Genomic DNA, 23,391 nt, shown 5'->3' with positions numbered 1-23,391 from the left:
CGAAAAACGAATTTCTTTATCCTAAGCTGGTTTCAAATCAAATGAAATTTAAAAACAGAATAAAGAAAAGAAAAAAGGGAAAAAAGAAAAGAAAGGGAAAAAAATCAAAAGTATACAAAAGGCATAATTTATGTCCCGGTATTTAATATCGACTAAAGCTATGAAACCTGGCCAAAAATTGCCTTTTGAGTAAAAAAGGGTATTTTAAGAAAAAAATAAAACCTTTTTTGTATGTCTGAGAATTGAACATTGTTCGAAAATAAAATGATGTATATTTTGTAAAAAAGAAACATTGAACTGTATTACTATATCCTGAAATGTCTAATGTTAAGAAGATTAATTCGGAGACTGCTAATGTGGATGAAAATGTAACATTATCTATCCAAAGCCAAAGAGGAGTTTTCTACAAACTCTGTTTGAGTCGATTGAACCAAACGGGAAAAGAAGAGCTTTATATGACATAGAATCACAGAGGTGGTGTATTCTTAAATCTACCATGAACAAAACAGGAGAGACTGCTCGATGAAGTGAAAATCTAAAGCATGTTGTATTTGGTGCTATTAGCTTCAGAAAGCAACACACTGCTATAAAGTATCGGGAAGTAATTTAGAAAAGAAATAACTCTTGGGAAATCCAAATTCTGGACCAGAAAGTTATTGTCAGTACATTCCTAGTATTCCAGAAGGACTTTGGATGGTTGAATTACAGGGTAAAAAACTCGCTACCTGCAGAACTTTTGATTGGAATTGAATTATAATGGACTTTTTTAACTGGGAATCTTTCCCACTTGTCATCTGGTTAAACTACTCTGTTGGTTGGTTATGGGTAAGATAAACAACTGCATTTCATATCAAAGTACTTGATCTTTGTTAATTAGTATGTTAATCCACAGCAATAATTTAGAGAATTTGTGGATATTGGTTGTTTTAAGGGGTTATCACATCTAGCGACGGTTCCTGCTAGACTGGGCATTTCTGAGAAACAAGATTCTGGAAGCACTGGTTTAACCAGGAGGATTCCTAGAAAAAAAAACAGCTCCGCTGGAAGCGAAGTCCCGCCTAGCTACGGAAATGATGTACCGTCTACGCGGGATATTTTGAAACCTCGCCGAAAATGTTTCGGCTGCAGCTCTGCGTCGGGTAGAGATTAACCAATCAGACGAAAGTTCTACTTCTGAGGATCACGTGATCCCAATCTGAGCAATAATCGATTATTGTATACTGTTTGGCATTTAAGTCTTTGCAGTAAGTGAAAATGATAACCTAGCTACGTGGGTTTCCTAGAAATGTTCGCGTTCTAAGAATTATCCCTTTCGACGTCCAATCCCTCGTAGCGGAAACATATGTGATTGGTATTTGAAGCATAATTGATCCCAGTGAAACAAGTATAGTGTAGAACTGGAAATGGCTGTATTGAATCACTTTCATAGGATCTTGGTAAAATATGTTGATGATAAATATTAAGTCAATTTGCTATGATGATTGAGACAATTTACTAGTCAGATATTGTTGAAAAGAGACTGCTTGCAACTACAAAGGAAATCTGAATTAGAAGAAAGATTTAAAAATTATAAAGCAGTAATCCAAGACCGGTTACAATCAAGAGTGGTCGAATAAGTGCCAAATAATGAAACAAAGAAAAACATACACTACCTTCCACATCAACCAGTTTTTAAAGAAAATTTTTCGACACCGAATAGACCAGTATTTAACGTGTCGTGTAGAAAGAAAGCATTTTCCCCTAAATGACTATTTAACAAAAGGGAATTGCTTCTAGCAATACTGCTTAAATTTAGAGAGAAGAGGATCGACATTATTTTGGATATAGGAAAAGCATTCTTGCAAATTTCCGTGAATTAATATGAAAGAGATGAAATTTCTCTGTTCAAAGGATGTTGAGCTCTCAGAGATAAAGAATTTCGCCTCTGTCGCGTGGTATTCAGACTAAACTGCAGTTCTTTTCTTTTAGGAGCTGTGGCTGACTAACATTTGAAGCAGTATCAGCCATCTCTCAAAAGTATCGCTAAGAAGCTTAAAGTTTCCTTTAATGTTGATAATTGTGTGACTCCGAGAGATTCTGAAGAAGATGCAAGTTTTTTCATTCAACAGGTAACTGAAATTATGGCAAATGCACATTTCGATTTAAGAGAATGGTAGAAAACATAAATTAAAGAGGTTTATAACGAATCTCAGTTTTTTAAAAGTAATAGGACTTTTGTGATAACTAACAAGATCTTCTATATTGTGGCGTTCGAAATATAGGATTAGATGAGCTGCGTGACCAGACGGAATTAGCTATATCTTGTACATAAAATGTTCGATCCAATGGGAATGAGTTGCTTTTTCGCCCTTCTTCTAAAGTTATGCTTGCAAAAGACCTCGGAAGAAAACTTAGTTGGGATGCTGGACTCTCAGACGATATTAAAGTGAAAGTCTTAAAGTGGATGAACGACGTACCTTTACTGCCCTCAGTGAAATTTTCATACACAGACAACATTAAATGATATGCGGTCTTACAACCTGCGTACTTTCACTGATGTCTCGAAGAATTTATATGCAATCGTTTCATAAAAAGCGAAAATCAGAAGCAATTAACTGTGCAGCTTCATTGAGTCACGTCCAGAGTAGCTCCATTTAAAGAATGCGCAATCCCCAGGCTTGAGTTCATGTTCTGTTTCACTGGAGCTTTATCTGTGAAAAAAATCTTGGGATTCAGATTTCGAAAGAATACTATTAGACAGATTCTACAATAGCCCTCTATTCGATTAAGAATAATGAGACTTGACGAACATTCATAAACAACAGAATTAAAGGAGTACGAAAACTGACAAAACCTCAAGACCGACACCATGTTCCAGGAGCAGAAATCCCCTTAATTTACGCTCCAGAGGATGCCCTGTCAGCAAATTAATAGAATATTAAATGGTATTAGCGACATGAATACGTGAAAGACATTCGTGAAACATTTTAAGAACGGATGCTTATATTCATTAGGAACGTACAAAACGGTAAGAAAGTAAAAGAAACTAGCTAATTGAAAGTATATGAACTGTCTGCAGCAGAGAAGACTCTTGTGAAGTTAACAAAACAAGAAGTATTTGACGCAGAAAAGGTTAAGGAATTGGAATCAATAACTATCTTTACGGATGGAGAAAATTCCATAACCAAGCTGACTGAAAAAAGAGATCACGAAGATTTTATCTACCCCATGCTACTTCCAAGCAGTGATACCCTTGTTGAATATACGAGTATATCATTAAACGTATGCATTTAAAGATGCACCGCGTTGGCTTATGTTTTTGTTTTCAAGCTAAGAGAAACATTCTGGATACTTAAAAGTAGAAAGACAGTTCGAAGAGTTGTAACTCCATGCAAAAAATGCAGAAATCATCAAGCTAAATAAAAGGAGAGTATCGCAGTATCTTTACCTAAAAATAGAGTTAGAGACGCTTCTGGTATTAATATCTATGTAGCGGATTTAACAGATCCGCTATTTTAAAAAAGTCAGAAAAATGCCTGAATAATTTTGTTTACTTGTGCTGCGTATAAGTTATTCACTTAGTGCTGGTAATATTTTTTTCATCTCAAAGTTTTTATTAGATTTCGCAGGTTTATTGCAAGAAGTTATTTACAGTAATAATGGAAGTAATTTTATAGGAGCCAAAAAACATTTTAAATTCCTAAACTGGGATTTTATTGAAGCTGAAGCTTGACCAATCAAAATCCAGTGGAATTTTAACTCTTCTGCAGCTCATCACCTGATAGGGAGCTTTAATGAGAAAGTGATTCAAAGGACTTCTACGTCATGGTTTGGGAAGGTCGTTTTTAACACACGAGGAGCTGATGAGTGTTTCACATGATTCCGAATCTATAGTGAGTTCTAGATTACTCCTATATATCTCCGATGATTCAGAAAACTTTCCTGTTGACTCCAGCAATGTTTCTAGGAGAAATTAAAGAGGTTTCTAGGAGAAATTAAAGAGGCCTTATTTAGATCAAATCGACAAAATGAATTTTAACAAAGGATTAAGATGTCAACAAGATTTGAGGGATATTTTAAGAGAGATTTAGAAATGAGTATCTTGGTCAACTGATTCATTGTCAGTAAAACCCTATAGGCTGTTTCAACCCCAAAGTTGGAGACATCGTCCTGATTGAAACCGAATGAAAACGGAGGACATTCTGACCGATGGCTAAGGCGTATACCCAGGTAAAGATAACATAGAGTAGTTCGAGCTAAAACAGCATATGGAGAGATGGTACGACCCATTCAGAATACCTTCATGAATTGAAGAGGATCCGAAAGAAGTGAAACTTTCCTTGCCTGATCAATCACTTTTTGCCCCATCGGAGATCCAAAAAACTGTCATGACAAGAAACAAGAAACTAGAAAGACTATTAAGTTACCTCTTAGACTTTTCGACTGAACTTAAAAAATGAATTATTAGTTTGAACTGAGAGCTTTACTGTATGTTTTGATAACTATTTGTACATTACTAATCAAAAGGTAAGGAGATTAAATTGAAACTGCAACTGTATTGCAAATATATTTGTATCGAGGTAACTCTAAAGATACTTTTTTATACACTGTGTATCATGACTTTTAATAAAAATTCTGTAACTAAGTAACTATTGTTGTTTATAAGGAGAACGCAAACTAACAATCTAACCATTTTGAACAACAACGGCAAGGAAACTTTTCAAAATGGCGGCTCACTGGCAATTTCGTGGGGGAGCAAAAGATCAAAATTGCAAATACAAGAAGTAGGAATTAAAAATGAAGCAAATATAAATTAAATCTTGCATTTATTTTATTTTCTAATCTGTCTTCCATTCTTTCTAAATAATTTTATGTACTTTGTAAATTTATCTAAATCAAACAAAAAAGCTCTCCCTATAATTGGTTAAAAAGTCACAGTAAATATTAAAATACTTAGAATAGCATCAACAGAGTGCTGCCCACCAGCGGCCGAGCGGTAAAGTTGCTGAACACTGGTAGTTCGGTCCGAGATTCGAATCCCGCGAACGAGCTGGCTGCATGGATGTTTTTCCCATGTGTAATGTGTATACGAACCAGTTTCCCTTAGAAAGTCCTCCACAAAAGGCATCCCTCCCCTTAGGCAGATAGCCCTAATGTGCTTTGCCACGATTAAAATACACACAAATACACACAATAGAGTGCTACTTTGGTAAACAGGGGCACAGGCGAAAAAAAATTACGTTTGGTGGTAGATAATGACTGATACAAATTATGATAGTCCATTGCTGAACTGGATTTATGGTAACCCATTATTTGAGCACTGCTGACGTCATTTAATTTTTAAAATAATGTGTTTTATTATATGTATAAGTTCTGTGTTTAAATATATAAAACTTCTGAGTTTTATATATAAGTTCTGCATTCTGTGTTTTGTTATTGTTTTAAATATTATTTATGGCTTTTAAATATTAAAAAGGTACAACTCCGTTAGAGCGGCGTCAGTTAAAAAGGCGTCAATCAAATATCTTGGCTCGAGAATTTAATGTTCGAAATATCGGGGTTCGAGAATTCTAGTTTTCGCTTAAAATATCATCGTTCGGTATTCTGAATATTTTTTATTTCGTTTAAAATATCGTGGCTCGAGATTTCTAGTTTTCGTTTGAAATATCGCCACTGGTTATTTTTTTGCCATATTTCGCCATTTTTCTAGTACAATGGATTACAAAACTTGGCAGTTACCTAATGAGAAGAGGCTGCCATAAGATTCTTTCAGGATAAAGGAATAATTCATAGCATCATTGTTCCTAAAATCATATGATTAAGTTAACTTTCGACTAAACAAAGGTCCTATATGGCGTTGTTACGTACGTTCTTGCTGTGAAAAAAAATATATAATGCAATTTAATTTTGCATTTTTATTTGAAAACTGATTAAACTGATTTTATTATTTATGGTTATTGGCTCACTGTTTGATTACAGGATATTTGTGCATTACCGCGCTATTTTAGAAATTTTATTCCGTTATCCGTATACAAAGTTTTAGAGTTTGTTCTATTCTGGATTTTACTCGATATTTGGATAGCCTCTTCAGTTTTACATATGAATGTCGTTATTGGTAATTATCATCAATTATTGGTATCGAAATCTAATAATTCTCCTTTGAGACCTTATTTTAGCTAATCGGCTTTCCAAATCAGAGGTTTATTTATTAGCTTTTCCCCGATCTTCGGAATCTTATAAACAATACCTATAGTAGGAAAGAAATATATTCTTTTATTTATTTTTCCAAAATTTATATTTTTTTAAAATTTTTATAATCCATTAATTTGTCTATAAATTATTTGATCTAGTTATAAAATTTTTGTTTTACTATTTTGGTACTTTTCCGTTTTGCCAGCGCAAGCGATAAAGTCGCCAAAAATGGTACCACCGATGCCAAACGGAATATCCTCGCTGGTAACCTTTTACGCCTTATTTTCAAAACAAGTCGCAGCCAATTCTTATCAGAATGATTGTCTCTCTCAATACTGGCATACTAATTACATAGAAGTTTTATCCAGATAGTTCACTTTTTATGTTCTAAGGCCATTCGCGGTAATTAAGTCAATTAGGATGCAATCACACCGCTCACCCGAAAGCGAAAATATAGAAAAGGCGAAGTCAAGGGTTAAATTCATCCATTCTAATGAGAATGCACTAGCGAAGTAAAGCACTGCCGTTTTACACAGTTTTTGAGTAAGCTATTCGTACGGATTGAAATAATTCTTGCATTTAAACTTGTATCCCAAATTAAGATTTGACGTGAAAATAATGTAGATAATTACTGTGACAATTATATTTTTGTAGCGTAGTTTACATGAAATGAGATCGCTTGAAGTCACCTGATATGAAACGGCGAATCAGTATGTTGTGTTGTACCTTGAAAGCATAAATTCTTAAAATAATGTCTTTTTACAAATTTATTGTGATTTTGCAAAATTTTAAACGATATTAAAATGTTTATGCCTTCCAAATAAAAATTTCTTAGAACTAACATTGTTAACATTTTTTATCTGTATACTCTGTGTTGTCACTAATAAAGTATGCTTGGCGAGAATTGCGCCGGCAAAACGGATACGTACCTAAATTTTTATATTCCCGCCTTTGCTTTTTCATGTTTAAATTTTTTTTCATTAAAATCTAACTTATGATTCCGATTTTTTTTTTTAAATGCTGGTACTTACTAATAAATGTTGAAATGTTATTAGACAATCGACAAAAGTACCTGATTTACCATTTACCGCTTTTTGGTTTTTGTATTTTTGCTTTTTATTCTTTTGTTTAAAGTTTGCCTTACCTTGATCAACATATTACTTACAATTAGATTTGAATTTTATTTGTAAATATTCTAGTGATAATATTGTTTACTTAATGTTTACACTTTTCATTGCACTTTATTTTACTTATGTTAAAATTTTTCACCGGGACCACAGTATCTAAGCTGCTTTTTAGCGAAAGCACTAAGAATTTTCTTTTAACTTGTTTTCTAAATTTTGCAGCTCAATGCGCAAAGTTCTTGACCACAAAGGTCTTTTTTAGTTTGTTCTCCTTCCTTTAATTTTTCGATTACTTTATATATGTATATTTCATTTTTATAAAAAAATTAATACATTATTTTCAACAATGGCTGACTATTTTTTATTAATACGAATTACTATTACTTAAGTAACTATATTATATAAAGTTACTTTATTCTGAAGTGGTTCAATTCAAGTAATATTTTAATTTTATTAACCGTTGGCATGATGTTTTTAAAGCGGTATTTTTTATTCTATTTCTTTGCTATAAAAATAAGGATTTAACTTTACTTAATATTTTATATTCGTAGTAAATGTATTTATTTACAATCACTTGGCACCTTGAAGAACGACGTTGTAAAAAAAAAAAAAAAAAAAAAAAAAAAGGCAAGTATTGCGTCAAAAATAATCGCCAAAAACCTGCGTGCCTGTTTACCAAACTAGCACCATCGACAGAAAGATTATTGAAAAAAGAAATTTTAAACTTGGTTAGTGTAATTACTTGAGTGAAAATTTGCTACAAAACAAAACTGCTTTCATTTATATCAAAACGAAGAAATTACTAAAGTTAAAAGTACAAAGCACTGTTATTATATCACATTCATAATTACCAATGCGGTATCTGACTGGAAGTTCACAAGACCTTGAAGTTTGAAACTTAGCAAATGAATATCACTTCATCCACATTGGATGCAGGAAAATTTTGTGCCACCTCGTGTTCCTAGAAAAGGATAAAATACGTCAAAGTCGTAATATGTAACAATTTGAAATTTTGTAGGTGAATCATGAACAACTCTTTTTCGCGTGCTGTGTTGTGTTATAAATAAATCATTTATCAGTTACCAATTATAGCTTTTCATACAACTTTCTGATTTTGGAAATTAATTTTCAGATTTTTCGATTCTCAAACAAAAGGTTTAAAATGGTTAACACTGCACATAAAAATTATTGCAGTTAAAATAGTTCCGTCTAATGATAATTATATAAGAAAATAAATGTTCTCAAAAGTATTTAAATTTGACACAGACAGCAGTTTTTTTTTTTTTCCTTGATGCACAATTTCAGGCAACAAAATATTTTAAAATATTATTTTAAATCAATTTTAGTTAAAAGTTTCTTGAAAGGAAATAAAAAGTTTAAAAAAGTGAAGCTATATTATGAAATTTTGCCAAATCTTTCAGGCAGCAAAATATTTCTAAATATATTGATGTCTAAAACTGGCAACAAATTATTTAAGATAAAAGACATTTTGCGGTAGAGGCAACAAAATATTTAAAAGCAAAGCAGTATTTCAATCAATTTACACTTTTTCCACGCCTCTTGCCAGTACCTTTTCACTTAGCTAATGCATTTCTCGCAGTACCTGCATTGATAATGCTGCGTGTGAAATGAGTTAATATTGCTGAAATAGCTCCGTTACTTGTAACTGCAATCGAAGATAATTGAAACTTTGCTTAATTAGCGAGTTTATTTACTGCAATTTAATTAGTTTAGTTTCTTAAGTAGTTGTTATAAAATATTTGTCGATATAGCTTAATCCTAGAAGACGCTGCACAAGTCGAGACGTTGTTTACTTACTTGTCTTAGGCTTCGACACGCTATTTTATGACGTAATATTGGCTATGTCTCTTTCTGAAAACAAGTTATAGTTATGCTAAAGCTTCATATTTGAAGAAATTTATATTATGCTTTAACTGAGTAGAAATGTTAGGTTTATAATTTTCCTTTTATGTGTTGTATTAACATTTAGCGCAACGAGTTAGCTCTCAAAAATGTATTATTAAGATTTTCCAAACGATTAAAAATATTGAATGAATGATTAAAATTTATAATCGTAACTGCTCAAAATACAGAAAAGAATTATTTTTCTTAAGGAACGTTTTGATTACCGATGAGTGTATTTGATCTCTGTACTCTCGGTAGTATGGATGATTATCTAAATCTGGAATTTTTTATCAGTTGGAGTGAAAGGGTAAATAAAAAAGCGTGATTAAGTGTATGGAGAAAAAGTTGTTTACAGGGTCGGGTATAAACGTCCGAATTGTGAAACGAATATGAAACTTGTAGAGGAAAAGAACTGTATATTGGTTTTGAGTGGATGTACAGAGTTACTGGATTGCGAATTACAAGGTCCATTCGAAACTATTCGCGGTTTGCGAAGAGTAAATTCAGGATATGTGGTGTTTTGCAAGTTAGTATATGTGTGGTTGGTAAAGTGCGGGAATGATTTTATATAATTGGAATTACGTATTGTTAAAAATACTGGGACAGACTGGAAGAGTTTTGTAGGGAAATGTGCATGGAGTTACGCTTGAAAGAGAATGTGATGTTGGATCCGGAAAGCATGATTGTGGAAATTAACGAAAGTAAATTTGTTAAGCAAAAATATTATAGAGGGGAAAGAGGGGTATTTGATTTGTTTGAGAGAGGAACGGATGAATGTGTGTTTAAGAGTGGTTAAAAGCAGAGGTACCGAGTCATTGTTAGAAATTATTACATAGAATGTTCAACTGTTAATTCAGATTATTGGAAAGCCTCTGCTGTCATTCTCAAGTTAGACGTAATGCAAAAGTATATTTAAAGAAATACTTTAATGCTTTGATATATTTTACTGCTTCAGTAAATTTTAGGCGATGTTTTTTATCTTAAATAACTTGCAGCTTCAAATGTTTCATAAAAACCATATATATAGTAATACATATAATAAAATCTTCCCTACTTTGTAGAGACGTTAGGTATTTTTTTTTTTTAAACAGGAAACATGAAAAATAGCAACGCCTTCGCCCGGAATCGAACCTCGAACCTCTGGAATACGCGCCCAGCGTGCAGATCACCACACCACAAAGGAATGTTAAGAAGGCGGGAGAAATAACTTATAACTTAAGCATAATATTTAGGCGTGGAAAAGGGAAAAATTACTAACGTGTATGCTAAATATATAAATAAAAATTGTCCTTTGCTCGTTAACACTGAATTAATAGAATTTTAATAAAGAAAAATCTGTAAAGATCGATATCTCGGAATTTTATACATACAATGAGATAGTCATTCCATTTATGAACAGACATTCATGTCTTAACTTCTATATAATACATATAGATATAAATAGTATTATATATATATATATATATATATGGTATTACTATATCTATAATAATAATATACGTAGTAATACATAGATATATTATTACTATATCTGCGTCTAAAACATTTAAAGACATTTGATAAAGGCTGCTATTATCATCCCAACTCAGCACTGAAAAAAATGCAGAGTTGTTCAGGTATGAACACATCATCTTTTTTTAATTCGTAGAACATATTCTGAAACATTAAATGCGCAAAATATTCGGAATACAAATACTTCTTTTTAATTTCATGGTAAAAATTTAAATACGGGAATTATAATTAAATAATTAATAATTATAGTATGGGGCATAGAAACGCTGTTTCCTATTTCTGAGCCTTAAATTATACAAGCGTAGAAATGTAGAAATAGAAATTGTAACTATTGATTTGCAATTTGTTAGTTCTGTAATGTTTTCGTTCGCTCTTGGGCATTTTTAGAAGTTCTTTTTTCTTCTGCTAAACCTGCTTATTAACTGTAGATTAATTATTGACTTAATTTTACGCGATTCGAGGCATGATTTAACAAATGGAATTATAGTGAAATCCTGTAAGTTTTTTCAATTACCAATGTAAATTAAATTTTAAATTGTAAAAATAAAACGATTACATTGAAATTAAATTTTTCATAGATAAATTATATGCTGCAAAGTATAAAGGTGAATTAGGAAAAGCAAAAACATTGTGTTTGGCGTATATTTCAAGACCCTATCGATTTCGAGGGCAAACAGGTACATGTCTCTCTTTATCAGGAGCAAAGAAATCTGCCAGTTTTTTACAGATTTCTTTGCTCCTGATAAACAGAGACCTGTACTTTTTTGTTCAAGAAATCGAAAGAGTCTTGATTAAAATTTATGCCAAATACAAGGCTGCTGTTTGCCTAATTTTATGTTTTGCTTTGGAAAGATGAAATTTCAAGATTATGAGTTTTTCTCCAATTTTGTATTAAATTTTATATATTGATTTTGATTAACTTTCTATCTCAGTTCTGTATAGTGACAATTTTTATATTTTCAGCTAAATCAGGTTCAAATAAAATAGGTACTGAGAAGATAATAAGACAATTAGTAAATACAAAAATAGTAAAGTTACGAACTGCAATAATCATGGGAGAAGAAAAGAATAAAAATTTTCAAAAATGTATGTTCAAAGCTTATTGCAACTATTTAGTGTGTATTTTATTAATTTGTAAGAGAAAATATACCTAAAAGCACAATTTCAAACAAATCCGTTTTAGAAACCGTTTCTGAAAATGCGAAAACTTGCATGGGAAAAAAATCTCACCTTGCAAATACTTTTCTTCCGCTGTCGTTGAAATGAACTGCTTCATTTTGACATTACTGGAGAGCGCTTAAAATGAAGTCCGTCGCAGAAGTCGCGACATTGCAGATTATTAATAAATTTTTGTCGAACGAAACATGCAAGAAGCGACTCAAGCGTCAAAGTTTTACCGCCATTGTTTCCATAGCAACGATGCTTGTTATACTTTTTTGGTTTGTTTTTCGGAAATAACATTCTTTTTCGGTTTTACGAATAATTAAAGAAGGCTTCGTGTTCAAATTTACAGATGATGGGTAATTTTCACGCAAGATGAATTTGTACAGTTACATAAAATGACAGAAAATAATTCCAAGCTTTTAAGTTTATTGTGTCACACAAAATGATATTAAGCTTTTGTTGATTTTTATCCTGTGAAAAAAAAATACTTCATACCCTGTAATCGAAACTGAAAACTAATGGATCGTGATAGAACCCAGTTAAGAAAATTGTCTCATAAATGGATTTTGCAGACCTTATAGGCATTTGGCTGAAAGATTTGCTCTAGATAATTTTCTTAATCAACAGGAAATAGCTTGTAGAGCATTAGGTATTTTTTGGAAGCAGGCAAGATGAAAAAAATGCAACGCCTTCTCCGAAAATCGAACCACGGACCTTTGGAATACGTGCCCAGTGTGCAGACCGCCACACTACGAAGGCATGCGCAGAAGGCGGGAGAAATATCTTATAAGCTTTCCTTTTGAAGGAGCTAAATCAAATTCACAAGCTATGTTCAGTATTTTCCTTGAGGCGTTTTCGATGTTAAATATTACTTAAACTTCAATTAATTAGACGCTAGCGCAAACAGCTATTACTCCAAGTAGGTCTGGGTTCAAAAACTGTGCAAAAGTTTGGTATCTTTCTGTATGGGCATGTGAAAGCTGTTAAGCCATGTTTACAGCTTTTCACATGACCATGTAAAAAGACAAGCCTTTCGTCCAGTGGTGCACAGCGTTATATAATAAAAGTTACGGGGATGCAATACATAAATTCGCTAATTTTATTAGACTGAAAGGTTTCCTCTACAAACGATAAATGGAGTGGAAAATATTTAGTTATAGACTCTCATGAAAAAATTAGACCCAAAAGATCCTCATGAATAATCACTGCTGCAAATCCAATCGCCCTACAAACGATGACCGGAACGGAAAGTACCCAGTTAGTTACTCTGCAACTATAAGTAACCAAAAGACTCATGAATAACCACTGCATTGGAATAAATTATAAGACCTTCGGTTTCTCATTCTCTTGATCGCATTGTTTAAAAGTTACACATCTCAGTGGAACTTAATACAATAATTACCACCAGACGATATAGACAAATTGTGAAGATGTCAAATTCATGGAGTAAAAATATCTGGTTTTAACGAATGTTTTCCGCCAAAAAACGCTCTTAATAAAGCTAAAAAAATCAAAGCAGCACCTTTAGTGCAATAAGTAACCACCACCCAACTATATGATTTTATGCCAACGTTTGGGTAGTTTTTCAAAGCCTTCAAACTTGATGGAACATTACATTACCTTGAAGAGACATTAGGTATTTTGGAAGAAGGCAAGATGAAAAATGAGCAACGCCTTCGCCGGGAATCGAACCACGGACTTCTGGAATACCGGCCCAGCGTGCAGAACCACTACACCACGAAGGCACGCCAAGACGGTGGGAGAAATACAAATCTTCTTGCGCATGAACTCAGTTCGACGTTTTTTCTTGATTGCAGACTCAACATGATTAGTATCTCGCTCTACACCTTACTATCGAGGGTTTTCGAGATATTCTTTGTGAATAATACCACGGCAATCCCACCAGATACAAAGCATGATTTGATTATTAGTCAAACTGCGCTTTACGGCACTGCCGGCGAGCTCACCGGGCGCAGACCAATCTCCCTTTTCGTCCTGTGTTGTTGAAGTAAATCCAATTTTCATCACAAGTGACGATCCGGTCCAGAATTTTGTCCTTGCGTTGGTATTCGAGCAGATTAGTGCAGGCCCGAACATGAGTGTCCTTATCTGCTTGAGTCAGCTCATGCGGCACTCAGCGAATGAACCTTGTTGTCAAGTTTATGCGATGCAAATCTCGATTACTGGAATGGCACTGACGTCTAACTCCTTAGCAAGCTTTCGAGTGGTTGCTTACTGATCTGCTTCCACAAGTTCTCGCAGGGGAAGCTTCATCAACATCAGTAGGCCGGCCAGAGCACGCCATAGTCCTTGTCCATGAACTTTCAGTACCAAACCTTCACAGTGTCATATGATACAATATTAGTACCTAAAGCTGTATACATGATTTGGTGACATTCTGTAGCTGACGTTTTGCAACAGAACTGAAAGTAAGTGATGGTTCTAGTCTGGTAACTAGTTAGTTCTATTTCAGATACCTTGTACTTAATTATAACGATATTCATTTACAAATTTCACAACACGGTATTCTGAAGCAAATCTATTTCAAATGCCTGAAATCGTTTCACAAAATATGATCAAACATGCCAACGTGAACTGATTGCGCAGATCATATTTGCGGTGGTAAATGGGGTGGCGATAAATCTTAAAATTATCTTGTTTAGACCATTCCAAAGTTCTTTTAAGTCACAAAATATATTCATATGCGTGATCTTAATTAACTATTTGTTTTTCCTTTGTTTGATTATGGCATCAGAAACTAGTTCGAGTCCACGTTACACATATAGAAAACTTCGAAAAATGACAATGAAAGCAAGTCATTCATCGAGGTTTGAACCTGTGTCGAAATATCAGTTTTTCAGCCTTAGCCACCCGGCTCCTACTCTTAACCACTTGACCCTAATTAACGAATTGTTTATCGTAACCAACAGAAAACCAGTTACTAATATTGTCAAATCCGTACGGAACTTTATAATTTTTCCTTGTTGTAATTGCAGTCTGTTAAATTAATCAGACTGTTAAAATGAGAATTTAAGTATGATTTAAAATGAATTTTGAGTGTACACTAGAAGTTATCAATAGTTTTATACGACATATTGCAGAACGGCAAGTATCTGATGTAATTTACGCCCCACCAGCTGCCGAATGTTTAAGAAGTAGCTGGTAGCTCCTTCTTGATTTCAAATCCAGAAAAACGGGCTGGCTGCATGGCTGGTCTTCGTGTCATGAATGTGTTACATGAATACCAGCCAGTTTCACTTAGAAAGCGATCTACGAAGTCATCCCTTCTCTTAAGCAGATAGCCATTATGAGCTTTTCCGAATTTCAGCAATAACGTAATGCTTACAGATGTTACCTCAGATAACTAAAAATTAAGCGGCCTAAATAGTTTAAGATAAAAAATTATATATGCAAAATATTTTCACCCATTTATATGTCTATTTACAATTACATATTTTTCTTATTTACCATTAAGAAAAATCCACATTTAGTTGGGTTTCCTTTAGGAAAAGATTATTTGCTTTTTGTTATAAGGTTTTAATCTTCAAGTAACAAGATCGAAAAGATTGAGATTTCACCGCAGTAGACGTGAAAAGTTGATTGAGTTTTGTCAGAATTCGAACTCTACATCTTTTTACTGCTAGCGTGATATGCTATCACTTACACCATGAAGGGACGAGGTGGGAGAAGTAACAGTTCTTATAAGATTATTTAAGGAGCACAATATTCTTGCTTCTCAAGAGTTATCTGCACGGAACAATTTCAAAATAAGCTTAAGTATCTGTATATTAAGTTCTTTCAAAATACAGATATCTTATTTATTCCTATAACTAATGACAATCTAAAACTGAAATTATCTAATTTTAACATTTAATCCTGTATTTAGAGCTGTTTTATGTATTGTAGCTCCCTCAGTTAGTGCACTTTCTTATTTTTAAATACTAAACACCCTATAACAGCGATTCTCAACCGGTGGTACGCAAAGGAACAAAGTATTTTTAACTATTATATTCAAAAATTAAATACCCCAACAACCTGTTTAAATTTTTCCTAACATTTCATAAATGTATGCGATCTGAGCGTTGTTCAAAGTCAATTGTCGCGTCTATTTTCACAAGTATTCTTTTAGTCATAGACATAACAAAATTTGGTACTTTTCCATTTTGTCGGCGCAAGCGATAAAGTCGCCGAAATGGTAGAACCGATGCCAAACGGAATATCCTCGCTCGTAACTTTTTACGCCTCATTTTCAAAACAAGTCGCAGCCATTTCTTATCAGATTGATTGTTTCTTTCAATACTGCCATACAATTACATAGAATTTTTACAAGATAGTTCAATGTTATGCCCTAAGGTCATTCGCGGTAATTAAGTCAATTAAGATGCAATTATGCTCCTCACCCGAAGAGAGATATATAGAAAAGGCGAAGTCAAGGGTTAAATTGATTAATTCTTATGAGAATGCACTAGCGAAGTAAAGCACTGGTTTTTTACATAATTTCTGAGTAAGCAATTCGTACGAATTGAAATAATTCTTGCATTTAAAACTTGTATTCCAAATTAAGATTTAACTTAAAATTAATGTAAACAATTACTTAGAGAATTAGATTTTTGTAGGGTAGTTTACTTAAAATGAGATCACTTGGGGTAACGTGATATGAAACGGCGAATCAGGATGTTGTACCATGAAAGCATAGTAAATCCTTAAATTAATGTCTTTTTACAAATTTATTCTCTTTATTTATTTTCATTTTACAAAATTTTAAACGATATTAAAATGTTTATACCTTCAAAATAAAAATTTCTCAGAACTAACATTTATTAAATTTTTTTATGTGTATACTGTGTGTTGTCGCCAATAAAGTCTGCTTGGCAAGATCTGAGCCGGCGAAACGGAAAAGTACCCAAAATTTATTATAAATGACGGTTTAAAAGAAATAATAGAAATGTATGTTGTATTTAATAGGAAATAAAAATAGGTTCCTATAAAAAGATTACAGTATCACTTTAATTCTTTTTCTATAATTTTTTATCGATTTTATTAGAATGTCTACACTTTATGTTGCCACCAATTCTGGGCTCATATTGCTCTCTTTTCAATTAGAATCATTTTTTACGTCGATTTCCTGTCTCTAACATCAGTTTTGTCTTCTTGTTGCTTTGTATTCCTTATTTTTCTGAAGAACTCGTAATATACTGTGCACTTTAATATTTGTAAAAAAAATAATAAAACAAAACTAGATTTTTTAAGATGGAAAAGTGGCCAGAATTGCCTAAGAAGAAAGGTGATGATTTACAGGTGATGGATACAGGACAAGCTACTAGGACAACTATTATAAAATAGTTCATTTCAGCTCCTTAGAGAGTTCTCGAAGGGCATGACGAAAAGTGAGAGTTCTTTGAATGAATTTCCTAGGCAAAATCACAGAAATAAATTTCACACAAAATTTTGAAATTGAAGTATTATAACTTAAATTTTGATAGTTAAAATAATAACCAATTTTTAATCTAATGTTTTTATTTGTGCATATTTAATACAAATAGCCAATAGGTTGTAGAAATGGCAAAATATATATTTTTTTTTTAATATTTCAAGCGAGAAACTGAAAAATAATCATTATAAAATGTAGTAAATTTTTATTTAGATGGTACGCGCTAGTCAAAAGATTAAGAACCGCTGCTCTATAACATAAAAAGCGACTCGCCAGCAGTGATTCATCCGAATAGAAGGAAATTGCGTAGTCCGTAACCTTACGATAGAATATACAAATGATTAACTTTTGGCCGCCAATGACAGACTAACTGGAGCTCAATCGCATTGCAAACGAGTCTCCGAATAGTGTATATTAAAACAGACGACATTCTAATGTTAAATCATACTTTCCATGCGAATAGGGTTTCGTAGACCCATGTGGGACTGTACCAATATCTTCAAATGGATTCGCGAACAGTATCAGTGGGTGTCACCATATGATAGGCGACGAACAACTGGATTAAAGGAAGCAAAGGTGGTCAAATCGCAGGATCGGAGCTATGCTACCACTCGAGGATGTTCATTGCTTTTTTATGTAACCCGTGCAGTTCTCGCAGGCGAGTTATACGACTCTTTAATGCAAGTAATACCCATATGTATGAAATATAGTACTAAACGTACTCAATGTTCAAAAGAAACTGATTAATTTATTTCATTTCTTTTTACAAAGCTATTAGTAAAATTAATCGGTGCCCAAACGTAATTATTTTTTTTCTTGTTAGTTAAGAAACTTAAAAAATAAAGATATTGTCATGACACTATTAAATAATTTTGTAAAGAAAATCTTTAAAAGTTAGATTTGCTTAGGGGTGTTTTAAGAATGTATGGATGGGTGCTTTACAGGAAGGGGGTCTGCCGAATTTTTAAATCATTAGCAGTGGCAGAATTGAGGGCAGCAGGAAACGCATATAATGTATCAGAAATATTTAGTATCATACAAAACTTGATACAAGTTAAAAACAATTTAGAAGTTGATTCGAAGACAGAATTGATGAGAAATTTATGGCAGTTGGAAGTTTTGTAAATTTCTAAGAAAGCTGATAGCAGTCACGGCTTAGAAGACGATGTTACCTTTAGAATATTTCGAGAATCCGAAAGATCCAAGGATGAGATCGAGAATCCGAGGATAAGATATATATAGGGCATGCTTGGCCGTGGAACGAGAATGCAGGTGGATTGCGGTATAATTTTAAGGTAGCCGAAAAAACATTTTGAATCAGATTTAAGAAGAATAACACGTTTCATAAGCATTACAAACCTATGAAAGATCAACGTTTATAAGAAGATATCGTGGAAGAATCAGAGCATTTAAAAATTGAAAAAGAGTACTTTTACCGTATCAAGCTGTAATTAGAGAAAACGAAGTCACGACAAAAATTCGCTTTATCTTCGACGCATCATCACATGCTGAAGGAAAACTATCAGTGAATGATGGTTTCGATTCAGATGCTTCTTTCCATTTGAACATATTTAACTACTTTTTCAATGACTTAAATATAGACTTATGTATTTTGGAAAATAAGGTCAGCTGTAGAAGTTCGTTGAATTCGACCATGTGGCTCTTACTGATATGAAGTTTGGCCCATGTTATAGAGTGCATGTATGTGTGAAAACATAAAAATGTATTCTATAACAAGGGCCTATGAATGTTTGTTTAAACATACATTTTAAAATCAACTACACCTCATGTTTATATGGAAGCTTTTTATGATATTCAGTTTCCTCGTAAAAAATTATTGAAATTTTATAAGTACGTGACTTATAAATTTAACAGATAATTAACTCCTTATTTTTAATTATTTACATCATAACACAAAGAAATATCGACAGAACTAAATCATATTCAAAGAAAACTTGCCTTGATGGCATTGGAAATTAAAATCTTGTCAACGAATTATAAACGATTTTTGATTAGGATATTATAAAACGGAAAGACAATAAAATAAACAAATTGAAAAATTGCGTCTATAATTTCAATGGCTGGGTGTAAGTAGTTTTAATGGATAAATTAAATTTAATGGTAAGATGAGAAATGAAATCTATTCATCCATTTCAATTTTAATAGATGAATGTATTTTTGAAGCCAATATTTTAAATTGAAATTCATATTTATATTTCTGCTTGTAAACTTGAATCCCAAATACTGGCTACTAATTAAGAGCTTTTCGGAGGGAGGATATTAATGAAAAAAGTGTAAACTTAATTGCTTCTACGCCTTCAAGACAATTTAATTTATAACTTTCCTCCTTTCCCTTTGGCTGTCTTTGACATATGTCAAACTTCAGAAGCAATTAAGAGATTCAATAAGCAAAATAACTCCTACGGCGCTAAAGGAAAATTAAAAGAAGAAAGAAAAAAGCTTTGAGAAAGAAAATAAAAATACTTGAATAAATTCAAAAAAAAAAACTTGTGGAATACGGCAGTAGAGGAAAAATAATTCTAGGATCTACCACTCGTCAGCTTTGAAATTGCCAAAGAGTATGATAATATTAAAACACCCTTTCGATTACGTTACTAAAGTTTGAAATATCAGAAAACTGTCAAAAAATAAGCATTGATATACACGTACACTCTGCACACAAAAAAAAGAGGCAGTTTTATATCTTCCTTTCTACTGGGCCGATTGATGAAATTTAACTTGCATTTTTCATGTCTCGAGGTTGCATTTTTAATGTCAGGGCGACCTAGGATTTATATCAGTTATACAAAAGTGCCAAGTTTTCTAAAAAGCGCACGTATAGTTTTAAAAACATTAGCTCCTCAGCGTTCGTATATATTTACTAATATCTCTTTTTTATTAAACTTTCTTGATTTCTTTTTTCACAATTTGAAATTTAGGTTCAATTCAAATATAATTTGCAGATATTTTCTGATTTATTATTATCATTTTTTTAATTTTTAGCAATTTAAAAAAGTCCCACAGACGGTTTAGTGGTTAGGGAAGTAAACCGCTGCGTTGGCTTCCGACCCAGGTATAGACATATCCATGCATTGGTTACCAACTCAGCGGGAGTTAACCACTAGCTGCCAGACAGCAGCCCCAGGCTGAGCAGACGACATTTATAAAATGCAAAAAATAAATATGCATGTGCATACAAGGCACTTGAAAAAGATTACAATCAAAACATATGTATATACATGTAAATACCAACTCAGATACAGATATATACACACTTACATACATATATATTTCGAAACAAATAAAAGTATACATACTCTCACTCATATTCATACATACATTTATAGAAATATATGTTATCATGATAGTTAAAGTTTACATGAAACATGACATTGAGGTACGCGTGATCCTTAGTATAAATTAGGTATAATTAATAAAAGATATAAGCATGTACAGATATAGTACAGCATTCAGATACAGGACAAACTTTGTCCACAGACAAACTTTTTGTCTGTGGGTATGAAAACCTGGCACAATATAAATACAAAATTACATATTGAACATACATATCACATACTCTGTTGTTGACATATTGAACTAGCTTATATAGTTCCAATGTGTATGCTGTTATGCTTTGCAGAGCAAGTAATCTGTCTTCAGGTTAATAAATGTGCCAGTTCAAGAAGAGTTAATGCCATACTGAAGGTGCGATGACTATTTCTAAGAGAACTGTGCTTAGAAATAGCATTGTTAGAACTTAATGTGTGTTAGACACGACTCAAGTTTGTACCTTATGGCTACTATCTTCCAGCTTCAGAAGAATAATTGCTAATACAATAGTCAATTATTGTTTTTAATTTCCACTGGGCAACTCTGTTACTTTTTAGATTCTGGAACCAATTTGGGCCAGAATCTGTCTCCTGGTTGCTTGAGGCTGTAAAGTGCTGTGTGTGGACAAGAGAACACAAAATGGTCTGGATGACCCTCCTCCCCACATTCACAGTTATCATTCTCTCTCAAGCCAAAGCGAAAGAGGTATGAAGGGAAGGGCCCATGACCAGTGAGGAAATATTACGTTATGTAATTGCTATTAGTTTGGATTGTTGTCTTGACCTTGGGAATGAGATTGTAAACACGCCTCCCTGTGGAGGCTTGATCCCAACGTTCTTGCCATATTCCTAGGAGCTGATAAAATGTTTGCGAGGCAGGCATGTGGGTTAGAGTGTCTCTAATGCTGCTGACGATAGGGCTGCGAGAACGAATGCAGGACTTTAGGAGGGCGCGTGCCATCTATAAAAAACACATATACCAAGCGAAGCTCTCTTCCACGGAGAACTTTCTGTGCTGAAACTACGCATTCATATGGACAAGCTTACAAAATATTGTACTAAGACGCTAAAATATTGTACTAAGATTTTCCCGCTGGTACTAAGACGGCTGAACTGACCCTTTTTCTAAAACCAGGGAAAAAACTCTTTCCTTACATCCTCATATAGGCCAGTTTGTCTCCTGCCTGCTCTGGATAAATTACTTGAGCGAGTTGTACTCAGCAGACTCGTGTACTTCATTGAACGATATAAAAGCATTCCTCAAAATTAATTCGGTTTCAAACCAGGTATGTCCACGGAGCACGCATTGAGTCAGCTGTTGGATATAATACTCACTAACAAAATAGAAGATAGACACACAGCAGTCGTATCCCTCGATATTCAAGGAGCTTTCGACTCGCTGTGGTGGCCCGACATCATGAACAGTTTGGATGCCCTCAAATGCTCTACTTCCATAAGACACCTGATTCGTACTATCTTGGCAAAAGACAAGTTTTAATGACGTTAGACATAGAATTGGTAAGGAAGGGTTTTAAAAGGGGATGCCCGCAAGGTTCCTGTCTTGGACCCGTCCTTTGGAACATAGTTGCTAACTCAGTTTTTTCAGTCTTTGAAAACAAAGAAAGAGTAAGGCTTTTAGCATACACAGACGACCTTTTACTCATTGTAGCAGGCCGGAGCGACCTTGAAACGCGAACTCAGGATTGCCTTAATTTATTTGCTGATTGGGTGAGAGAGCATAAACTTAAACTCTCGGTACTTAAAACGCAAGCACTTATAATTAATCAAGGCTCTCCATTACGTAGAAGCCCCTGTCTTAAACTCTTGGGGTCTCCATTAAATGTGTTAAACAGCTTAAGTACCTAGGAACAGTAATAGATAATAAACTTTCCTGGCAATCACACATCTCTTCTTTAAAGTTAAGAATAAACAGACTGACTACTTCCATGCGATCAACAACCTCGTTAAGATGGGTTATCCCATGTCACTTGCTTAGTAGTTAGGGAAGCCTTCTGTGGTACCGAAGGACCTCAGTTCGAATCCGGGTGAAGACACGGATGTTTCTAAATATATGGTGTCTTTGTGGCATGGGAGCGCTCTAAATATATGCTACTCGAAAGTCCTCTCAAGAGGTTGCTGGTAGGGGAAGAAGGGTGGGAGACCATCGGACCCGACCCCCAGGGGTGCTTTCCTTCAAAACTGCGGATGGAACTGTCTGTCACCTGTATGAAGTCGTACTGTCTGTCACCTGTACGATGCTCAAGGCTTTTTCCAACGACAAGCGCAATCTTGTTCTCCTTGCCACGATGAATTTCGTGGGCTTCTTCTGATGTTACTGTCAGATAAGTGACAATACAACAACAGTAGTTTAAAAATCATAAAATTTTCCAGAAAAAAATTATAAATAATTGTTTTGGAAACATTTTGAATGATAACCTATAAAAATGTTACCATTACCTTAAAGTAGAGGTATTTCTAAGTATAACGCTAAAATATTAGAATTTTTTATTCAAAATTTCTCAAGATATACATGAATTTATATATTGGCGCATTTTGAAATTTGGCGTATTTCTTATAAGCGATAATAACACCAAATGTAGTGTACGCACTTTTACGTTAAAATTATTTGAAAGAATGAATGACGCTTCTTTTATTCCCCTTGTGCAATGAAAGGGAAAGATAAATAGGTTACCATAAATTAAGAATTTCGCAAAGTGAATTAATTATTCTTGGCGCAAATTGAAAAAACACGTTA

At 33.5% G+C, this 23,391-nt stretch overlaps 1 protein-coding gene across 3 annotated transcripts in view; it reads right to left on the bottom strand.

Moving 5' to 3' along the window:
- The window catches only part of LOC118193420 (beta-1,4-galactosyltransferase galt-1-like), a 67,772-nt gene that overhangs the window by 25,568 nt on the left and 18,813 nt on the right, over nt 1-23,391 (bottom strand). For 2 of the 3 annotated variants that reach the window (XM_035364506.2, XM_035364507.2), the window contains exon 2: nt 8,147-8,256. The gene's annotated coding sequence lies outside the window, so the exon portion shown is untranslated. Of the gene's footprint in view, nt 1-8,146; nt 8,257-11,942; nt 12,037-23,391 lie in introns of those variants that run through there. The other variant, XM_035364508.2, reaches the window with a different exon arrangement.

The sequence above is a fragment of the Stegodyphus dumicola genome, chromosome 9 (genome assembly GCF_044657685.1).
Source record: "Stegodyphus dumicola isolate Sdum_Otavi_A_Nest chromosome 9, ASM4465768v1".
Taxonomy (NCBI): Eukaryota; Metazoa; Arthropoda; class Arachnida; order Araneae; family Eresidae; genus Stegodyphus; species Stegodyphus dumicola.
Note: the sequence above shows the minus strand (reverse complement) of the source record. Positions and strands in the feature narration are given on the sequence as shown.